The 23,480-nt window shown below is 43.7% G+C and overlaps 8 non-coding genes across 8 annotated transcripts; 7 read left to right on the forward strand and 1 right to left on the reverse strand.

Moving 5' to 3' along the window:
* Positions 1-247: 247 nt before the first annotated feature.
* trnae-cuc lies at positions 248-319 on the forward strand. Its single transcript has one exon. It is a non-coding gene; the product is annotated as a tRNA-Glu (tRNA).
* A 914-nt stretch (positions 320-1,233) lies between these two features.
* On the forward strand, positions 1,234-1,305 carry trnae-cuc. The gene has a single exon. It is a non-coding gene; the product is annotated as a tRNA-Glu (tRNA).
* A 913-nt stretch (positions 1,306-2,218) lies between these two features.
* Positions 2,219-2,290, forward strand: trnae-cuc. The gene has a single exon. It is a non-coding gene; the product is annotated as a tRNA-Glu (tRNA).
* A 912-nt stretch (positions 2,291-3,202) lies between these two features.
* Positions 3,203-3,274, forward strand: trnae-cuc. The gene has a single exon. It is a non-coding gene; the product is annotated as a tRNA-Glu (tRNA).
* Positions 3,275-6,157: 2,883 nt separating this feature from the next.
* On the forward strand, positions 6,158-6,229 carry trnae-cuc. The gene has a single exon. It is a non-coding gene; the product is annotated as a tRNA-Glu (tRNA).
* A 913-nt stretch (positions 6,230-7,142) lies between these two features.
* Positions 7,143-7,214, forward strand: trnae-uuc. Its single transcript has one exon. It is a non-coding gene; the product is annotated as a tRNA-Glu (tRNA).
* Positions 7,215-8,127: 913 nt separating this feature from the next.
* Positions 8,128-8,199, forward strand: trnae-uuc. The gene has a single exon. It is a non-coding gene; the product is annotated as a tRNA-Glu (tRNA).
* Positions 8,200-15,639: 7,440 nt separating this feature from the next.
* On the reverse strand, positions 15,640-15,721 carry trnal-uag. The gene has a single exon. It is a non-coding gene; the product is annotated as a tRNA-Leu (tRNA).
* Between the last annotated feature and the right edge of the window lie 7,759 nt (positions 15,722-23,480).

Here is a 23,480-nt window from a genome sequence, read left to right on the forward strand (position 1 = left end):
TGGCAGGGATTGGTCAGAGTTTTTTCAGGCCTGCAGCTCCCACAGAGATGGATTTTTTAACTTCCTTTTCATGAATACATCATGTATTTATTACTTCCAGGACGGAAGGACTATTGTATAGCAAAAAAAGTCTTTCTGAACAGGATTACCAACAATAGCTTTAAGTAGGCACAATGTCATGTTGGCGGTACGGCTGCTGTGATGGAAGACATTGTCGGAACGCCTTCTGAACTTGGCAAGCAGCGCATCCCTGATGGTCTAGTGGTCAGGATTCGGCGCTCTCACCGCCGCGGCCCGGGTTCGATTCCCGGTCAGGGAATGTCATGTAGGTATTTACCGGCCAGAATTTTGTGGTTAGATCTTTGAAGCATTGATGGTATTCATCAACCACTTGAAGAAACCACAAATGCTCACAACCTTAACCCTATGAAACAACAGTGAAATATCAAGTCCCCTGAAGAAAGTCTAACTAAAGTTGGAATGTAAACAGCCTGTATCTGGACTGTATCTCCAGCTAAGAGTTAAATTGCAAAGTTTCTTCTCCTGAAAAACCATAGACCTGACATGTCCATCTGCAGTCCTCCGGGGCTGGTCTATTAGACTTAGACCAGCTCCAACACATCTGATCTAAATGAATCATTTACCTTCTCAGTCTGTCTTCAAGGCCTGCAGAATCCTACTAATTAAGCAGTCATTAGGTTCAGCGGTGTTGAACCACGACAAAACATGCAGGACACCGGCCCTTGATTGATGACTCTGGACACCACTGCTGTAGACATAAAATCATATTTAAAGGTAGGCTCGGCAATTTTTCCAGACGTTTGCCAAAGTCCCTTTTTGAATAACTGTGCATGCGCAAGACCGTATGGCCTGCTCTTCCGCTCCTCAGGGGCATCGCGTGAAAGAAATCTCAGCAAATCCACTGTGGTCTGGTGGCAGGTGAGAGTAGGACCAAATCTCTGACAAATCCCTTCTCTTCGGTGCAAATGGCAGGGATTGGTCAGAGTTTTTTCAGGCCTGCAGCTCCCACAGAGATGGATTTTTTAACTTCCTTTTCATGAATACATCATGTATTTATTACTTCCAGGACGGAAGGACTATTGTATAGCAAAAAAAGTCTTTCTGAACAGGATTACCAACAATAGCTTTAAGTAGGCACAATGTCATGTTGGCGGTACGGCTGTGTGATGGAAGACATTGTCGGAACGCCTTCTGAACTTGGCAAGCAGCGCATCCCTGATGGTCTAGTGGTCAGGATTCGGCGCTCTCACCGCCGCGGCCCGGGTTCGATTCCCGGTCAGGGAATGTCATGTAGGTATTTACCGGCCAGAATTTTGTGGTTAGATCTTTGAAGCATTGATGGTATTCATCAACCACTTGAAGAAACCACAAATGCTCACAACCTTAACCCTATGAAACAACAGTGAAATATCAAGTCCCCTGAAGAAAGTCTAACTAAAGTTGGAATGTAAACAGCCTGTATCTGGACTGTATCTCCAGCTAAGAGTTAAATTGCAAAGTTTCTTCTCCTGAAAAACCATAGACCTGACATGTCCATCTGCAGTCCTCCGGGGCTGGTCTATTAGACTTAGACCAGCTCCAACACATCTGATCTAAATGAATCATTTACCTTCTCAGTCTGTCTTCAAGGCCTGCAGAATCCTACTAATTAAGCAGTCATTAGGTTCAGCGGTGTTGAACCAGGACAAAACATGCAGGACACCGGCCCTTGATTGATGACTCTGGACACCACTGCTGTAGACATAAAATCATATTTAAAGGTAGGCTCGGCAATTTTTCCAGACGTTTGCCAAAGTCCCTTTTTGAATAACTGTGCATGCGCAAGACCGTATGGCCTGCTCTTCCGCTCCTCAGGGGCATCGCGTGAAAGAAATCTCACAAATCCACTGTGGTCTGGTGGCAGGTGAGAGTAGGACCAAATCTCTGACAAATCCCTTCTCTTCGGTGCAAATGGCAGGGATTGGTCAGAGTTTTTTCAGGCCTGCAGCTCCCACAGAGATGGATTTTTTAACTTCCTTTTCATGAATACATCATGTATTTATTACTTCCAGGACGGAAGGACTATTGTATAGCAAAAAAAGTCTTTCTGAACAGGATTACCAACAATAGCTTTAAGTAGGCACAATGTCATGTTGGCGGTACGGCTGTGTGATGGAAGACATTGTCGGAACGCCTTCTGAACTTGGCAAGCAGCGCATCCCTGATGGTCTAGTGGTCAGGATTCGGCGCTCTCACCGCCGCGGCCCGGGTTCGATTCCCGGTCAGGGAATGTCATGTAGGTATTTACCGGCCAGAATTTTGTGGTTAGATCTTTGAAGCATTGATGGTATTCATCAACCACTTGAAGAAACCACAAATGCTCACAACCTTAACCCTATGAAAGAACAGTGAAATATCAAGTCCCCTGAAGAAAGTCTAACTAAAGTTGGAATGTAAACAGCCTGTATCTGGACTGTATCTCCAGCTAAGAGTTAAATTGCAAAGTTTCTTTCCTGAAAAACCATAGACCTGACATGTCCATCTGCAGTCCTCCGGGGCTGGTCTATTAGACTTAGACCAGCTCCAACACATCTGATCTAAATGAATCATTTACCTTCTCAGTCTGTCTTCAAGGCCTGCAGAATCCTACTAATTAAGCAGTCATTAGGTTCAGCGGTGTTGAACCAGGACAAAACATGCAGGACACCGGCCCTTGATTGATGACTCTGGACACCACTGCTGTAGACATAAAATCATATTTAAAGGTAGGCTCGGCAATTTTTCCAGACGTTTGCCAAAGTCCCTTTTTGAATAACTGTGCATGCGCAAGACCGTATGGCCTGCTCTTCCGCTCCTCAGGGGCATCGCGTGAAAGAAATCTCACAAATCCACTGTGGTCTGGTGGCAGGTGAGAGTAGGACCAAATCTCTGACAAATCCCTTCTCTTCGGTGCAAATGGCAGGGATTGGTCAGAGTTTTTTCAGGCCTGCAGCTCCCACAGAGATGGATTTTTTAACTTCCTTTTCATGAATACATCATGTATTTATTACTTCCAGGACGGAAGGACTATTGTATAGCAAAAAAAGTCTTTCTGAACAGGATTACCAACAATAGCTTTAAGTAGGCACAATGTCATGTTGGCGGTACGGCTGTGTGATGGAAGACATTGTCGGAACGCCTTCTGAACTTGGCAAGCAGCGCATCCCTGATGGTCTAGTGGTCAGGATTCGGCGCTCTCACCGCCGCGGCCCGGGTTCGATTCCCGGTCAGGGAATGTCATGTAGGTATTTACCGGCCAGAATTTTGTGGTTAGATCTTTGAAGCATTGATGGTATTCATCAACCACTTGAAGAAACCACAAATGCTCACAACCTTAACCCTATGAAACAACAGTGAAATATCAAGTCCCCTGAAGAAAGTCTAACTAAAGTTGGAATGTAAACAGCCTGTATCTGGACTGTATCTCCAGCTAAGAGTTAAATTGCAAAGTTTCTTCTCCTGAAAAACCATAGACCTGACATGTCCATCTGCAGTCCTCCGGGGCTGGTCTATTAGACTTAGACCAGCTCCAACACATCTGATCTAAATGAATCATTTACCTTCTCAGTCTGTCTTCAAGGCCTGCAGAATCCTACTAATTAAGCAGTCATTAGGTTCAGCGGTGTTGAACCAGGACAAAACATGCAGGACACCGGCCCTTGATTGATGACTCTGGACACCACTGCTGTAGACATAAAATCATATTTAAAGGTAGGCTCGGCAATTTTTCCAGACGTTTGCCAAAGTCCCTTTTTGAATAACTGTGCATGCGCAAGACCGTATGGCCTGCTCTTCCGCTCCTCAGGGGCATCGCGTGAAAGAAATCTCACAAATCCACTGTGGTCTGGTGGCAGGTGAGAGTAGGACCAAATCTCTGACAAATCCCTTCTCTTCGGTGCAAATGGCAGGGATTGGTCAGAGTTTTTTCAGGCCTGCAGCTCCCACAGAGATGGATTTTTTAACTTCCTTTTCATGAATACATCATGTATTTATTACTTCCAGGACGGAAGGACTATTGTATAGCAAAAAAAGTCTTTCTGAACAGGATTACCAACAATAGCTTTAAGTAGGCACAATGTCATGTTGGCGGTACGGCTGTGTGATGGAAGACATTGTCGGAACGCCTTCTGAACTTGGCAAGCAGCGCATCCCTGATGGTCTAGTGGTCAGGATTTGGCGCTCTCACCGCTGCGGCCCGGGTTCGATTCCCGGTCAGGGAATGTCATGTAGGTATTTACCGGCCAGAATTTTGTGGTTAGGTCTTTGAAGCATTGATGGTATTCATCAACCACTTGAAGAAACCACAAATGCTCACAACCTTAACCCTATGAAACAACAGTGAAATATCAAGTCCCCTGAAGAAAGTCTAACTAAAGTTGGAATGTAAACAGCCTGTATCTGGACTGTATCTCCAGCTAAGAGTTACATTGCAAAGTTTCTTCTCCTGAAAAACCATAGACCTGACATGTCCATCTGCAGTCCTCCGGGGCTGGTCTATTAGACTTAGACCAGCTCCAACACATCTGATCTAAATGAATCATTTACCTTCTCATTCTGTCTTCAAGGCCTGCAGAATCCTACTAATTAAGCAGTCATTAGGTTCAGCAGAGTTGAACCAGGACAAAACATGCAGGACACCGGCCCTTGATTGATGACTCTGGACACCACTGCTGTAGACATAAAATCATATTTAAAGGTAGGCTCGGCAATTTTTCCAGACGTTTGCCAAAGTCCCTTTTTGAATAACTGTGCATGCGCAAGACCGTATGGCCTGCTCTTCCGCTCCTCAGGGGCATCGCGTGAAAGAAATCTCACAAATCCACTGTGGTCTGGTGGCAGGTGAGAGTAGGACCAAATCTCTGACAAATCCCTTCTCTTCGGTGCAAATGGCAGGGATTGGTCAGAGTTTTTTCAGGCCTGCAGCTCCCACAGAGATGGATTTTTTAACTTCCTTTTCATGAATACATCATGTATTTATTACTTCCAGGACGGAAGGACTATTGTATAGCAAAAAAAGTCTTTCTGAACAGGATTACCAACAATAGCTTTAAGTAGGCACAATGTCATGTTGGCGGTACGGCTGTGTGATGGAAGACATTGTCGGAACGCCTTCTGAACTTGGCAAGCAGCGCATCCCTGATGGTCTAGTGGTCAGGATTCGGAGCTCTCACCGCCGTGGCCCGGGTTCGATTCCCGGTCAGGGAATGTCATGTAGGTATTTACCGGCCAGAATTTTGTGGTTAGATCTTTGAAGCATTGATGGTATTCATCAACCACTTGAAGAAACCACAAATGCTCACAACCTTAACCCTATGAAACAACAGTGAAATATCAAGTCCCCTGAAGAAAGTCTAACTAAAGTTGGAATGTAAACAGCCTGTATCTGGACTGTATCTCCAGCTAAGAGTTAAATTGCAAAGTTTCTTCTCCTGAAAAACCATAGACCTGACATGTCCATCTGCAGTCCTCCAGGGCTGGTCTATTAGACTTAGACCAGCTCCAACACATCTGATCTAAATGAATCATTTACCTTCTCAGTCTGTCTTCAAGGCCTGCAGAATCCTACTAATTAAGCAGTCATTAGGTTCAGCGGTGTTGAACCAGGACAAAACATGCAGGACACCGGCCCTTGATTGATGACTCTGGACACCACTGCTGTAGACATAAAATCATATTTAAAGGTAGGCTCGGCAATTTTTCCAGACGTTTGCCAAAGTCCCTTTTTGAATAACTGTGCATGCGCAAGACCGTATGGCCTGCTCTTCCGCTCCTCAGGGGCATCGCGTGAAAGAAATCTCACAAATCCACTGTGGTCTGGTGGCAGGTGAGAGTAGGACCAAATCTCTGACAAATCCCTTCTCTTCGGTGCAAATGGCAGGGATTGGTCAGAGTTTTTTCAGGCCTGCAGCTCCCACAGAGATGGATTTTTTAACTTCCTTTTCATGAATACATCATGTATTTATTACTTCCAGGACGGAAGGACTATTGTATAGCAAAAAAAGTCTTTCTGAACAGGATTACCAACAATAGCTTTAAGTAGGCACAATGTCATGTTGGCGGTACGGCTGTGTGATGGAAGACATTGTCGGAACGCCTTCTGAACTTGGCAAGCAGCGCATCCCTGATGGTCTAGTGGTCAGGATTCGGCGCTCTCACCGCCGCGGCCCGGGTTCGATTCCCGGTCAGGGAATGTCATGTAGGTATTTACCGGCCAGAATTTTGTGGTTAGATCTTTGAAGCATTGATGGTATTCATCAACCACTTGAAGAAACCACAAATGCTCACAACCTTAACCCTATGAAAGAACAGTGAAATATCAAGTCCCTTGAAGAAAGTCTAACTAAAGTTGGAATGTAAACAGCCTTTATCTGGACTGTATCTCCAGCTAAGAGTTAAATTGCAAAGTTTCTTCTCCTGAAAAACCATAGACCTGACATGTCCATCTGCAGTCCTCCAGGGCTGGTCTATTAGACTTAGACCAGCTCCAACACATCTGATCTAAATGAATCATTTGCTTTCTCAGTCTGTCTTCAAGGCCTGCAGAATCCTACTAATTAAGCAGTCATTAGGTTCAGCGGTGTTGAACCAGGACAAAACATGCAGGACACCGGCCCTTGACTGATGACTCTGGACACCACTGCTGTAGACATAAAATCATATTTAAAGGTAGGCTCGGCAATTTTTCCAGACGTTTGCCAAAGTTCCTTTTTGAATAACTGTGCATGCGCAAGACCGTATGGCCTGCTCTTCCGCTCCTCAGGGGCATCGCGTGAAAGAAATCTCACAAATCCACTGTGGTCTGGTGGCAGGTGAGAGTAGGACCAAATCTCTGACAAATCCCTTCTCTTCGGTGCAAATGGCAGGGATTGGTCAGAGTTTTTTCAGGCCTGCAGCTCCCACAGAGATGGATTTTTTAACTTCCTTTTCATGAATACATCATGTATTTATTACTTCCAGGACGGAAGGACTATTGTATAGCAAAAAAAGTCTTTCTGAACAGGATTACCAACAATAGCTTTAAGTAGGCACAATGTCATGTTGGCGGTACGGCTGTGTGATGGAAGACATTGTCGGAACGCCTTCTGAACTTGGCAAGCAGCGCATCCCTGATGGTCTAGTGGTCAGGATTCAGTGCTTTCACCGCTGTGGCCCGGGATCGATTCCCGGTCAGGGAATGTCATGTAGGTATTTACCGGCCAGAATTTTGTGGTTAGATCTTTGAAGCATTGATGGTATTCATCAACCACTTGAAGAAACCACAAATGCTCACAACCTTAACCCTATGAAACAACAGTGAAATATCAAGTCCCCTGAAGAAAGTCTAACTAAAGTTGGAATGTAAACAGCCTGTATCTGGACTGTATCTCCAGCTAAGAGTTAAATTGCAAAGTTTCTTCTCCTGAAAAACCATAGACCTGACATGTCCATCTGCAGTCCTCCGGGTCTGGTCTATTAGACTTAGACCAGCTCCAACACATCTGATCTAAATGAATCATTTACCTTCTCAGTCTGTCTTCAAGGCCTGCAGAATCCTACTAATTAAGCAGTCATTAGGTTCAGCGGTGTTGAACCAGGACAAAACATGCAGGACACCGGCCCTTGATTGATGTCTCTGGACACCACTGCTGTAGACATAAAATCATATTTAAAGGTAGGCTCGGCAATTTTTCCAGACGTTTGCCAAAGTTCCTTTTTGAATAACTGTGCATGCGCAAGACCGTATGGCCTGCTCTTCCGCTCCTCAGGGGCATCGCATGAAAGAAATCTCACAAATCCACTGTGGTCTGGTGGCAGGTGAGAGTAGGACCAAATCTCTGACAAATCCCTTCTCTTCGGTGCAAATGGCAGGGATTGGTCAGAGTTTTTTCAGGCCTGCAGCTCCCACAGAGATGGATTTTTTAACTTCCTTTTCATGAATACATCATGTATTTATTACTTCCAGGACGGAAGGACTATTGTATAGCAAAAAAAGTCTTTCTGAACAGGATTACCAACAATAGCTTTAAGTAGGCACAATGTCATGTTGGCGGTACGGCTGTGTGATGGAAGACATTGTCGGAACGCCTTCTGAACTTGGCAAGCAGCGCATCCCTGATGGTCTAGTGGTCAGGATTCAGTGCTTTCACCGCTGTGGCCCGGGTTCGATTCCCGGTCAGGGAATGTCATGTAGGTATTTACCGGCCAGAATTTTGTGGTTAGATCTTTGAAGCATTGATGGTATTCATCAACCACTTGAAGAAACCACAAATGCTCACAACCTTAACCCTATGAAACAACAGTGAAATATCAAGTCCCCTGAAGAAAGTCTAACTAAAGTTGGAATGTAAACAGCCTGTATCTGGACTGTATCTCCAGCTAAGAGTTAAATTGCAAAGTTTCTTTTCCTGAAAAACCATAGACCTGACATGTCCATCTGCAGTCCTCCGGGGCTGGTCTATTAGACTTAGACCAGCTCCAACACATCTGATCTAAATCAATCATTTACCTTCTCAGTCTGTCTTCAAGACCTGCAGAATCCTACTAATTAAGCAGTCATTAGGTTCAGCGGTGTTGAACCAGGACAAAACATGCAGGACACCGGCCCTTGATTGATGACTCTGGACACCACTGCTGTAGACATAAAATCATATTTAAAGGTAGGCTCGGCAATTTTTCCAGACGTTTGCCAAAGTCCCTTTTTGAATAACTGTGCATGCGCAAGACCGTATGGCCTGCTCTTCCGCTCCTCAGGGGCATCGCGTGAAAGAAATCTCACAAATCCACTGTGGTCTGGTGGCAGGTGAGAGTAGGACAAATCTCTGACAAATCCCTTCTCTTCGGTGCAAATGGCAGGGATTGGTCAGAGTTTTTTCAGGCCTGCAGCTCCCACAGAGATGGATTTTTTAACTTCCTTTTCATGAATACATCATGTATTTATTACTTCCAGGACGGAAGGACTATTGTATAGCAAAAAAAGTCTTTCTGAACAGGATTACCAACAATAGCTTTAAGTAGGCACAATGTCATGTTGGCAGTACGGCTGTGTGATGGAAGACATTGTCGGAACGCCTTCTGAACTTGGCAAGCAGCGCATCCCTGATGGTCTAGTGGTCAGGATTCGGCGCTCTCACCGCCGCGGCCCGGGTTCGATTCCCAGTCAGGGAATGTCATGTAGGTATTTACCGGCCAGAATTTTGTGGTTAGATCTTTGAAGCATTGATGGTATTCATCAACCACTTGAAGAAACCACAAATGCTCACAACCTTAACCCTATGAAAGAACAGTGAAATATCAAGTCCCCTGAAGAAAGTCTAACTAAAGTTGGAATGTAAACAGCCTGTATCTGGACTGTATCTCCAGCTAAGAGTTAAATTGCAAAGTTTCTTCTCCTGAAAAACCATAGACCTGACATGTCCATCTGCAGTCCTCCAGGGCTGGTCTATTAGACTTAGACCAGCTCCAACACATCTGATCTAAATGAATCATTTGCTTTCTCAGTCTGTCTTCAAGGCCTGCAGAATCCTACTAATTAAGCAGTCATTAGGTTCAGCGGTGTTGAACCAGGACAAAACATGCAGGACACCGGCCCTTGACTGATGACTCTGGACACCACTGCTGTAGACATAAAATCATATTTAAAGGTAGGCTCGGCAATTTTTCCAGACGTTTGCCAAAGTCCCTTTTTGAATAACTGTGCATGCGCAAGACCGTATGGCCTGCTCTTCCGCTCCTCAGGGGCATCACGTGAAAGAAATCTCACAAATCCACTGTGGTCTGGTGGCAGGTGAGAGTAGGACCAAATCTCTGACAAATCCCTTCTCTTCGGTGCAAATGGCAGGGATTGGTCAGAGTTTTTTCAGGCCTGCAGCTCCCACAGAGATGGATTTTTTACCTTCCTTTTCATGAATACATCATGTATTTATTACTTCCAGGACGGAAGGACTATTGTATAGCAAAAAAAGTCTTTCTGAACAGGATTACCAACAATAGCTTTAAGTAGGCACAATGTCATGTTGGCGGTACGGCTGTGTGATGGAAGACATTGTCGGAACGCCTTCTGAACTTGGCAAGCAGCGCATCCCTGATGGTCTAATGGTCAGGATTCGGCGCTCTCACCGCCACGGCCCGGGTTCGATTCCCGGTCAGGGAATGTCATGTAGGTATTTACCGGCCAGAATTTTGTGGTTAGATCTTTGAAGCATTGATGGTATTCATCAACCACTTGAAGAAACCACAAATGCTCACAACCTTAACCCTATGAAACAACAGTGAAATATCAAGTCCCCTGAAGAAAGTCTAACTGTTCATTGGTTTAACTTACTTTAAAGTTTTTTTTTTTCTCAACATAGTTTATCTCGTTAAAATATATTCAAATATCCTTTATCATTTGAACCATAACAAACAGTTCTTAAGTCCTTGGGCCCTTTCTAAGTCATTTGTTCTTAATATACGTAGTTTATCTGGTGGAAATATATTGTTAAATTACATGTATATTCAAAAATCCTTTATCACTTGAACCATACCAAACTGTCCTTAAGTCCTTGGGTCTTTTTATTTCATTTTACTAAACAAACATTTCTGGAAGTAAAGAAAATCTTTGTTTGATTAATTGTTGATAAGGATAATTTTTTATTTAAACTACTTTTTAACCTTGTGCATGCTGTAAAAACCGAGAGATTTTGGCTTAAAAATCCTTTTTCAATTACAATAATGTAATCATGCTAATGCCACTTATGTTCATCCATTAAAATGATTATCAATTCAAAATCCCTTAGATGAATAATTAGGGTAGTGTGAAAGAATAAAGATGGCATTCTTTGGTCATTTAGCCTCACATTGTCTTGACATGACCCTAAGGTGAGCACCCCCCTTTGAAAAATCCTGGATCCACCCCTGTTTATGATGGGTCATGATTTCTTGGTTAATGTCAAGTTGTTATCAAAAATACATTTTTAGTTAAGTTAATGTCAAGCTGTCTTAACAAAGACATTTTAAAAATTGTCAAATTTGCATTAAAAGGGTCATAATTTACCAAATGACGCTTCATGACAACAGTCATAAACTTTCATAAAGGCTCCTTCATGTTCATGACAGGTGTTAGGTCAAGTTTATGATGGTGTAATGTCAGTCTTATGCACACCCATTCAAATTAAGTGTTACCTAAACTTTTTAATAATCATACAATAATAAATATGTAGATAAGATAGATTTATCATCCCCATAGGGGGAATTCATTAGTTTCAGTGGCCAAACAGGTTAAAGGTGCGGCTCTAGCAATGCAATTTATGAAAGATAAATAAATAATAGACAAAATATTGAATTGTCATGAATAAAATTTGGAGAAGTGTACAAACATATAGCAGAGAATTTTTAATACTATAGTAAATTCCGTTCTGTGACACCATCCAGGGGTGGGGGGTGGTGGTGGTGAATCATCCGCCATTACCATATAACATAGAAAGGATTATTTCTGGATCAATGTGTGTTTTTTTGTGCCTCTGCTCTGTCCTCTTTAACCCCCAGTCAGTTCATACTGAGCCTGGTTCTGCTGGAGGTTTTCCTCCCTGTTAAAGGGGAGTTTTCCTCTCTACTGTTGCTTCATGAATGCTCAGTATGAGGGATTGCTGAAAAGCCATCAACAATGCAGACGACTCTCCCTGTGGCTCTTGTGCTGCTTGTCAAGACTTGATGCAATCTACTGGGTTTCCTTAGATAGGAAATGTTTTGACCAATCTGGGCTGTATGACTGATTTGACTTTTTAAAATGCCTTGAGATGTCATGGGCTGTAAATTGGCGCTATCTAAATAAAATTTTATCGAATTACGGCTGTTTCCTGTTTTCAAATTACCATTAAAATATAATCCCGCTTATAAAGTTATACCTCCAGCTTGTGTCTTCACAAGCAGTTTGCAGTGTGTGTGTGTGTGTGTGTGTGTGTGTGTGTGTGTGTGTGTGTGTGTGTGTGTGTCTTGCTCATGTAAGGTGTGATAGGTGCTGTAGGCTGACATGTGGAGCTTGTTAAGAAGCAATCAAGAGCTGGATAAAGGGGAGCGGTTCCTGACAGCAAGCGCCAGTTTGTTAACTCACAGAGTGGTAAACAGGCCTCCTTGTGCGCCACTTTATGTATCTTAATCCCTCTCTTGCTTCACCACTCCTTGTCTTCTCCTTCCAGTCTCTAAGCCTGTTCTCCTCTGGATTCCTGGATCCCCCTGCTGTTGTCTACTGGTTCCTATCCTCGCTTCCAGGTCGTAATGCGGTACCGCGCACGTGACGTCACCGTCTCAAGAGCAACGCCCCTTTTGCCGCTTAGGTAGGGCATACAGGAGAGAAAGCACGGATAACACAGCTATTACAGCCGCAACAGAAACAGCGATATGACCGACTTTACAGCCGTTAAACTTTCCCAAGACGATGTCCCAGGCACACGGATTACTGGTCACACTGTCGAAGAACACACCAACCTTCAGCTCAAACGATGGCTTGAGGTTCGAGGGCTTAAAAAGACTGGAAAACTGGCCGAGTTGATGAACGGTAAGCTTTGTTTTTTTTTTCCTGCGCAGCAGTCATGGCGGCGTCGGCCGTTTTTTTGTTTGTAATCACCGTCCAGGGATCGGTATATGTTTAATGTTTGTCTCATTTGAAATGTTTTTGAGTAAGCTATCCTGGTAGCAGGCTATCATGTTAGCGCCTGCTACCATGATAGCCTATATGCTGTCATGGTAGCAGGCGCTTCTTTATTAACATGTCGGCCACCAAAATACTCTTACCTGTTCACTACTTGATGTCGCTGGAATTGGGTCAGGATGTTCTTCGGTTGTGCCCTTTCCTCCGACAAAATGCTTGCTACATATGTACTTGAATTTGGTAACTTTTTCCGGGTTGAACTGTTGTGTAGGCCGACCGCCCCGGTGTTCCAAGCGCACACGTTTTTCCTTGGCAGTCTTGAAGAAAACATCCTTCATATGCGGCCGATCAGCGTACCTCGACCTCGAGTCGCTGTTGCACGTTCCATAGCAACAATGTTTAAAAACCATGGTCTTAGATTTGGAAAAAGCAGTCGTTTACCGAGTAAAACCAAGGGTAACGCACGTCTCTCTTACAGCAAAACAACGGCGGCTTTCCGGAGTTTGCCCCACTGCGTACCACGTGATGTGACGTCATCGTGACGTTGTGTTTCTAAAAATAGCTCGCGCGCGGTACCGCATTGTCATCCCCTGTGATTTCCTGTTGTTGCAACCCCAGAGTAAGCCTCATCTTCACCAGCCTGTCCACGTTCCAGCATTCAGCTGCTCCATAAGACAGAGCATTACTAATTACACTGCTACTGCCAACCTCTGCTTCTGGACATACTTATCCCCTCCTTCGATTACCAGATCCTCACACTGAGTAAGACACCACTGCTACACTAACATTCTCATTTCCTGGAACGTCCACCCACCAGAGCCTCAGCCTGGACCATTGCCCCCATTACAAATTTTCTACATAAACCTGTTAAACTTTTCCCTGTGTGAGGGACTGTTGCTGCTTATGAATGTCTGGTAATCTTGACACAGCTATTTTACAGATTAAGATCTTACTTTACACATTTAGCATGGATGTAACTGACATTCAAAAGCCTGGGGCACATGCAAAGATTCTACTCCAGACTGTCGATGTTAGTTTGGAAGCCTTCACACAGATACCAAAACTTGACTAATTTGACTGTTCCTGCATCACAAGCAGTTCTTGATTCTCAGGGCTAACTTATAGGCAGAAGTACAGGAGGCTTAGAGTAAGGCAACTGGCACAGGTCAATGTCCAGAAACTGAGAACCAATTGGAGAGTCTGACAAGGGCGAGACAAGCAGGCAAGAGTCCAAACAATCAGAGTCACTCACACGAAGGCAGTCAAGGAACGCTGGATGGTCTACTCACTCTATGGTTTTTGAGAATATGGAGGCTGCACACTGAGGGAGACATGAATATATAGGCAGCACAAAGGTGTAGCAGTGGCACTAATAGAGGAATGACAGGTGCAGGAAATCAGGGTATAATTGCTAGAGCGGCACAAAAAAATAGATGAATAAATATAAAAAAAATTATAAATACATACATATATTGAAGACGATATAAAAGAAGTCAGAAAGTATTTTCTGTATTGTACGTAAAGAAGTATGATGGTGGTCGCATTTAATAATAGTATGAACGGCCACCCCTGCGAAAGACTGGCGACCTGTCCAGGGTGTACCCCGCCTCACGCCCATTGACAGCTGGAGATAGGCACCAGCACCCCTCATAAACCCACAGGGGATAGACGTGTTAGAACATAGATGGATGGATAGCTCTAAATGTGGTACCCCATTTCAGTGTTGCGAGCTGAGTTGCTGTGAACCCTGGAAGTTGCAACCAAACACAACTCATTTAACTGCAATTAGGGGATAGGAGAACTCTTCTAGACCCACCAAGAGGGTTGCCAAAATATTCAGGAATAATGTTGCATTCCATTTGCAGTCGGAAATCCCGGTTTCCGATGAAAACATCAAATGTAACACCAGCTATAGTCAGACTTTCCTATCCGAAAGTCAGCTAAAGTTTTTAAGGCTGATTTTCGGATCCAATATGGTAGTTTTTCACATAAACAACAGTAAGCTGTGAAAAAGATATTTATTTTACAAGATACACTTGTAAGAATGCTTCTAAAATCACTGATACATGTAGCGGGTGCAACTCGGAACCGAAGAAATTAAAAGTGGTGTTTGCATTTGGAAAGTACAACTTCAAAGAATGTTTATAAGAGGTACTACAAAGAAAACAACAGCCTTCCTGGCCATGGCCATTTTGGAATGCTAACCTTTTGTTTTTAGTTGACAATCTTGAATTCTCTGACAGTGTTAACTCAAACGCTTTTTACTCGGGTTTACCTACTTCCCAGCTCCTATTTTTCAATTGCAAGGAAAAAGGAATTCAACATAAGGACTGGAGTAATCGGATCCCACACCCATGCATATCCTCTGTGGTAAGAAATACCAAGAGTACTATGAAAAGTTCTTTTAACTATGCTATTTAAGAGGACATTTTCAAACTGTGTAAATCAAGTTGAAAAGGAAAACAATTTTGGTATGTCCTTTCATTTCATGTTTCCTTCAAAAAAAACAACAACATAATTCCTGATGCATTTATTTGTGTTTGATACAAAATCAACTGTTAGACTCTTGCTATTTTCTAATAAACTTTCTGTGAGGATTTAGGAGTGTAAAAGGTCAGTTAAGTCAAGAACAAAGGTTTTTGGATTAAACAACTGCGACGTGTCACCATGGCCTTCTTGTACCCAAAACACCTAGACAGCGGTTTAGGTGCATCAAGTTTTGAGTTATGGGCCCAGCAAACTCTCATTGTACCACTCGGCTTTCCCTGTAGCCCAAGTGGAATCTTGTAAGGTTTAGCTTGCTTCTTGCGTTTTTGGGCTAGCTGATGAAATGAGAGAACAAGTGAGAGAAGCAAGATGTGTTGAGAAGTTTGTTCACTTCCTGGCAGATGTAAACGCAAAAGACTGGCCAACATTATGCCATCTGTGTGAGAAGCCTATTCAATTGTCAATCTCTTAAGTGACAGAAAGAAACTCCTTGTTATTCCAAGGAAGAATGGCAGTGGTGGGGTTTGAACCCACGCCTCCACAGAGACTGGAGCCTAAATCCAGCGCCTTAGACCACTCGGCCACACTACCCACAAGTGCAAAGAAAACGGTCACCAATTCGGCCAAACCTTGAACAAGTCAGAACAACATTATTGGCCTTTAGCGGCTTCTTGAAATTGGTTGGAAATCATGCTACCACCAATGATTTGCCATGTGTTCATCGTGCTGCTCTAATACTGATCTCATTCAAAACCTTTCTGTGCAGAACACATGGCAAAGGCGGTTAAAGTCCATGGTTGAGTGCCAATCCCTCTGCTTTGGGGTAAATCATTTTTGACCAAGAAAATAAGGTCAGGCCACACACATGTCAAGAAGATGTATTCCAACCGAGCATTTTGAAATGATGACATAAAACACATTTTAGCATATCTATATGCTGTTTTCTTTTGTATTTCTTAAAATCTTCATGTTAATCTCAACAAAAACCCTTTGCTGTTGTGAAGGGACTAACATTGAGTGTACTGGAGAATGTGAGCAGTGACAGCACTACTTCTCTAATGCTTCGCTAAGCAAGCACACCACATTTAGAGCTATCCATCCATCCATTTTCTAACACGTCTATCCCTTGTGGGGTCGCTAGGGGTGCTGGTGCCTATCTCCAGCTGTCAATGGGCGTGAGGCGGGGTACACCCTGGACAGGTCGCCAGTCTATCGCTGACATTTAGAGCTAAATACCCTTAAACTAACTTTTCCACACTACCAAGTGGATCCAGCCCTGCACATGAATAGCATCAATAGTTTCTATGGTGGATTTCTAGAATCCTTTCATGGTATGCTCTGCTCGGTTTACCACCAAGAGGGTTGCCAAAATATTTAGGAATAATGTTGCATTCCATTTGCAGTCGGAAATCCCGGTTTCCGATGAAAACATCAAATGTAACACCAGCTATAGTCAGACTTTCCTATCCGAAAGTCAGCTAAAGTTTTTAAGGCTGATTTTCGGATCCAATATGGTAGTTTTTCACATAAACAACAGTAAGCTGTGAAAAAGATATTTATTTTACAAGATACACTTGTAAGAATGCTTCTAAAATTACTGATACATGTAGCGGGTGCAACTCGGAACCGAAGAAATTAAAAGTGGTGTTTGCATTTTGTTGTGCCAGTTCAGACGTGACAGAAAACGGCATCAATTCGGGACGTAACGGACTGCGTTACCCATGATGCAATGTGGTCAAAATGGCCACCAACTCATGTGGTCAAAATGGCCACCAACTCCCATCATGCAATGTGGTCAAAATGGCCACCAACTCCCATCACGCAACACGGCAAAATGGCCGCCGATCAAGATAAGGTTGCTATGGTGATGGCTATAAAAGCCGATCACACACGACGATCTTCCTTCTTCCCTGGCTTTTAGCCAACCCGAGAAGACATACACAGCTGATTCCGTTGGGGTGATCCCACGCCACGTGTTCGATTGCTCGCTGGACCGAGATTTTTCGACGCAACGGTTATTCCCTGCTTTTTATAACAGGAGGTCGACTTAAATAAGTACTTTTAAATTCCCTCTGATCAAAAGACTGAGAGACGCCGCATCTCCCAGTGATCGAAGAGGACCCCGCTTTGTCTGGCCAACAAAGCGACTGTTGAACCCGGAGGAAGAAACGAAGGAGCTTCTCCCCCCCGTCCCGCTGCAGCCTGCGGACATCTGCGCTCGTCAAGGCGCGTCCAGAAAGCCGCATTACTCGGAGCGCTCCGGACCAGCCCCGAGGCACCTCAAAGTAACGGGGTTTTCCCCTTTTATTTCTGTCTCACCAACAGGGTGTTTAGAAGTGCCTGGGCAGGCGGTAGAACTTTGTAGGTGTTGGTTAATGCTTTTATTCCACGACGAAGTTGGAATTATTTTGCTGAACATTTTCTTTGTATGTGCATGCATTTTACAATTGATTTTGCTGTGTTGATTTGTGATTCATCAATAACCCCGCCGTGGGTTACTGCTTCATTTATTTTCATCTTTTCCCCTGCTTTCCCCCCCTCTCTCTTTTCGCTCTTCTTATCGATTTAATCTTTTGTCCGAGCAAGTCGCGGGCTTTGCTTTAAACTCCCAGTTAGCTGCGCCCCTCGAAGCGAGGCATTATCCCATCAGCGTAAGCGTGGTTACGCCATTAGGACCTCCCCTCATACGTCATCGTAGCAGCCATCTTGGGAGGGTGACGTGTATCTGAACTGTAGGTAGCTTAGCTGAACTAGCTTTGTGTAAGACATCAAAGCGTCCAGTGAGATTCCCGAAGCTGTTCTGTCTATCAATGCTGATACGTGAAATGCCGGTGTTTCGAGGGCGGTGTTAAACAACTTTGAGCTAAGTTAAGATCTGCTAACCGCTCATTTTAATCCATTGTTTATTTTTGTTTTGTTCTTTATTCCCACATATATATTTTGCATGTTTTAGTTTAGTAATGAGTAAGAATTCCAAAGTTGTTTGAATCAGAGAATTACTGTAACAGGGAATTGCTTTTGGCTCAATAAAACCAACGACTGCGGAATAGACATTGTTTTGTGTTCAGTCCAATTCACAGTTACATGGTTATTCAGAAATCAGAGCTAACCTCCTTTGGAGTTAACATCTGATATTAATACAGAGACAATATCATTGGATGGTGATAAGGAATAAGGATTTAAACTCTAATTGCAGTTACATTGGGGTTCTCACAGCCTGCTGGATAAACCTGGTCGGTTAACAGTCCGACCTGATCATTTATTCCAGCATAAATGAGTTCATAACAGCAAATTAACTAATGCATTAGTGGAATAAATACTTATAAGCTTATAGCTAACATCACCACCATTTGAACTATATTTGTTATAGCGGAATTTTGAGTTGAATGATTTATTATTTAAATTATAATACCAAATTATAATTAATAATAATAATAAGCATATTCAACCAGCTTATGGCATAACAATTTGGAAAGTACAACTTCAAAGAATGTTTATAAGAGGTACTACAAAGAAAACAACAGCCTTCCTGGCCATGGCCATTTTGGAATGCTAACCTTTTGTTTTTAGTTGACAATCTTGAATTCTCTGACAGTGTTAACTCAAACGCTTTTTACTCGGGTTTACCTACTTCCCAGCTCCTATTTTTCAATTGCAAGGAAAAAGGAATTCAACATAAGGACTGGAGTAATCGGATCCCACACCCATGCATATCCTCTGTGGTAAGAAATACCAAGAGTACTATGAAAAGTTCTTTTAACTATGCTATTTAAGAGGACATTTTCAAACTGTGTAAATCAAGTTGAAAAGGAAAACAATTTTGGTATGTCCTTTCATTTCATGTTTCCTTCAAAAAAAACAACAACATAATTCCTGATGCATTTATTTGTGTTTGATACAAAATCAACTGTTAGACTCTTGCTATTTTCTAATAAACTTTCTGTGAGGATTTAGGAGTGTAAAAGGTCAGTTAAGTCAAGAACAAAGGTTTTTGGATTAAACAACTGCGACGTGTCACCATGGCCTTCTTGTACCCAAAACACCTAGACAGCGGTTTAGGTGCATCAAGTTTTGAGTTATGGGCCCAGCAAACTCTCATTGTACCACTCGGCTTTCCCTGTAGCCCAAGTGGAATCTTGTAAGGTTTAGCTTGCTTCTTGCGTTTTTGGGCTAGCTGATGAAATGAGAGAACAAGTGAGAGAAGCAAGATGTGTTGAGAAGTTTGTTCACTTCCTGGCAGATGTAAACGCAAAAGACTGGCCAACATTATGCCATCTGTGTGAGAAGCCTATTCAATTGTCAATCTCTTAAGTGACAGAAAGAAACTCCTTGTTATTCCAAGGAAGAATGGCAGTGGTGGGGTTTGAACCCACGCCTCCACAGAGACTGGAGCCTAGAGCGCCTGCGGTCGGAGAATCGGCCGGGAAAGGGTTGAACATTAGGGCCAATGGTGTTTAAGTATTATTCAGTTTGGGAAAAACTGTTGAAGTAACTGACCAATAATGTCTGAGCAATACCGAAAATATGAAAATCCACAACCGATCGCGTTTCGGGGTTGAGGTGGGCGGGCTTAATCTTTTAACCAATCGCGTTTAAGCTGGAGCTGCTACCGGTACATAGAGTGGAAAGTTCCCAGAGCGATACATTCAGTCGGCGTTGAGAAGAGAAGTTGGTCTTTTTAGCGATATGGTAAGTATCTGCACTTTTATTGCAATGCTGTGTGATATTACCATGATTATAAGATAACGTTTTAACTGCTATACCTGTAATAGCACCGTAACAAAGCCGGCGCCGGCGCCGGCGCTAAGCTACAGCTGATATCGTGGCGATAGCGTTTTCCATCGAGTATTAAAAAAAGTATATATACATATATATATATATATATATATATATATATATATATATTTTTATATATATATATGTATATAAATATATAAAATAATTTTTATCTAACAAAAAAATATTTTTTAAACGTTTGCTAGCTAAGACAGCAGCCGAGAAGTTCAAAGTCTGCTGTTTTGGGACAACTACAAGTTGATTATCATAAAACATAATTTTCACTGATTACAGAGACAAGGAAATGCTAAACCAGCTCAGATGTGATCTGATTAGGTAGTAGAAGTGTACATATTTTGAATTATTTTATATGTATTATATTAAATACACCCATTCATTGAGTATACTCCTATAATGCTGTTATACTTTAATTCTTTTAGTTTAAATAAGAGTTTCAAAAGTGCTTGACTTGCTTCCTTTTTTTTTAAATTCTCTTAAGGCATCAAAATCACACAAGCCAATGCCAGACACTGTGTGGATGGCACGACTCAGGAGTTTTGCTGCCACAGGGTCATGGCCTGCAGGGCAGGGAAACAGACCTGCACCAAGACAAAAGAAGTGGCACGAGCTGTATCAAAGGGTATGTTTCTATATTGTTTTTAACTGCCGTTTTAGCAGTTAATATGTCACCAATTTTAACTGCATAAACTGGCTTTTGACACATTAATAAAGATGGGATAAGTATGAAATTAAATTACCATGTCACCACATATATTAACTGATTTAGTTAAATCTACAATTGTTTTCAGATTGAGAAATGTCCAATGATGCAGCCTGGACAGAAATCCCTGTTTGGTGGTGTCAGGAAATGCTTATGTGGATTCCACATCCAGAAGGTTGGGTAGCCATAATAGTTATGAAGTATAGTTCAAATATCATCTCCAAAAGTGACCACTAATGTATCTCCTGTTGCCTTGAATTGTCTTGAAACAGCAACCATCTTCTACAAGACCAGAGGGATCAACCGCAAGTGTTTCCCAGGCTGCTGTGACCTCACCCACGTCCCCTGCTGCAAGTTTTCGCCAGGCTGCTGTGACCTCACCCACGTCCCCTGCTGCAAGTTTTCGCAAGCCTGCTGTGACCTCACCCACGTCCCCTGCTGCAAGTTTTCGCAAGCCTGCTGTGACCTCACCCACGTCCCCTGCTGCAAGTTTTCGCAAGCCTGCTGTGACCTCACCCACGTCCCCTGCTGCAAGTTTTCGCCAGGCTGCTGTGACCTCACCCACGTCCCCTGCTGCACATGGAGCTATAGGCCACAAGCAGCGACAACCAATGAACCTGTCAATGGTACTAGTTTAGTTGTTAATACTCATAAATATATGATGATTTTTTTTGGTGAATGGCTCGTCATTATACATTTCTTTGATTATGGTTTTTCAGTTTACCAAGCCAAGATTCAGTGGGTCACATCTTGCAGCTGCAAAGCCAAATCTGGCCATGGCCAGAAAAGTGACTCAGGTAAATTGCAATTAAAATTCTACTGTAGAAAAGTGGGTTGTTTATGAATGTTACTTAAGACTTTATTTTACAGAAACAAGTCACACAAGACACTGACATGCCTGGTTCTGCAGTCAGCACGACCATCTCAGTGAGTGATCACCTTTTTCATCTAGAGCTTCTGGTGCTCTACACTTCATTATGTGTGTCACAATAAAGTGTTATTTTACAAATGTAAGTATCTGATAATGAAACTTTGCACAGGCTGTAGACATCCAAACCGAGGAACCAGCCCTCATACCTGAGATACCGGTGGTTGCTCCTGTATCTGTAAGTTTTCTTGCACTGATATATTTTTTTTCTGATAGCAAAGCGTGATTATACATTGCTTCTTTTCTTTCTTTTTTTGCTGTCACTCCACAGCTGCCCCGTTTGTGGTCAGAGGGCTTCCCACCTGAGGACCATCGGTGGATTGCAAAAGCTCTGTTTAGGATGGGGGCAAAGGACAAACCACAGCTGCAGGACAACCTGAAGCTGTGGTACTACCCACCGGAGCCGAGTCCCCTCTACCACCAGCCACCTTCACCTGACCGCTTCTTTGCCCATTCACTGCTTGTATGGATGCCGTACAAGTTGTGGAAGGTCAAGGTGGTCTGCCCCAACCCTGCGTGTGGTGGGCATCAGCTCACTGGGGCAGGGCTTCACAAAAGGGCACGGCGGGTCCTGGACATTGACCGCATTTACATCATGGTCACAGAGACGCTGATTTGTACCAGATGTAAAGGCTCACACGTGTCCTGGAGCCGAGCTGTCCTCCAACAGCTAGACTTGGCTCACAGGTCAGGATTCCGGGTCATCATGACTCAGAAGTGAGTATTTTGTCCTGTTCTCTTTTTCCATATCCAAATGAATGCTGTACAATCTTGCTGATTTCTTTATCTGTAACCAAGGTATGCCTGTGACATCCGAGTAATTCGGCTTCTGCGGGAGAGGGGCCTGGGCAACAGCCCCACACGGGTGTTAAAGCAGCTGAGGGAGAACCACTCAGAGGAGTGGCTGCAACGGGTGTCGATGTACACCACTGCGTGTATGGGCTTCCTCCAGCACCAGGGTCTGCTGCCTGTGACGTACCCTGAGCCTCCGGAGCCTGAAGTTGTCCCCAGCTGTAAGTGGCTCCTCTCTGTCTACAGCCAGGACATTTTGACAAGGCTCGACGACATCAAGGCCCACATCACCTCGACGTATGGCACCATCCTGAAGATGGATTCCACAAAAAAGGTTGAACAATCTTGTTTTCTGTAAAATAGGGTTCTATTAACTACATTTGGCATTTCAGTTATTTAGCATTTTGCTATTTCACAACAATATTGTGTGTGGCTCTGTTCATGTCTTCAGATCACAAAGAAGCTTGCTGGGACTGCAAAGGGAACGGCTCTCTGGCTGAGCTCCGTGGGAAACGAGCACGGCCAGATTCTAATCAGCGTCCTGACCGCTCAGGAGGGAGCTGGTTTAGACAGGATGGCGAGTGGCCTGGTGAAGCGGTACCAGCAGGCTGGTGTGGATCCCCCTGTTGCTCTTTACGTGGACTGCGGTTGCTGTGCCGAGGCAGCAGAAACAACCAAGCTGCAGGCCAGATTCAGCGGGTGGCCACAGCTTGTGGTGAGGCTGGATATTTGGCACTTTATGCGGCGGCTTGCCCTGGGATGCACCACCGATGCCCATCAGCTGTACCCATTCTACATGTCACGCATGTCAACGTGCATTTTTGAATGGGATGCGGCTGATTTAGCACTGCTGCGTGAAGCCAAGGCTCAGCAATTGCGGTCCCAGGGACTCCCTTCCACAGATGTCGACAAGCATCTGACCAAGGACGAGTTGGCTCTCCACTGCCGACGGAGGACACGAGGAGTGGACACCACGGTCCAGCTGCTGGAGGAGCTGATTGCTGCACTGATGGGGCCCCAAGGCAACGACTCCCTTGGCGTTCCTCTGTTTGATCAGGAGAGGATGGAGCACATCTGGCGGGTCCAGAAAAAACATGTAAAGTGCATCCAAGACCCAGCAGGTGTCGCTCTTT

Source organism: Fundulus heteroclitus, unplaced genomic scaffold, assembly GCF_011125445.2.
Source record: "Fundulus heteroclitus isolate FHET01 unplaced genomic scaffold, MU-UCD_Fhet_4.1 scaffold_246, whole genome shotgun sequence".
NCBI lineage: Eukaryota > Metazoa > Chordata > Actinopteri > Cyprinodontiformes > Fundulidae > Fundulus > Fundulus heteroclitus.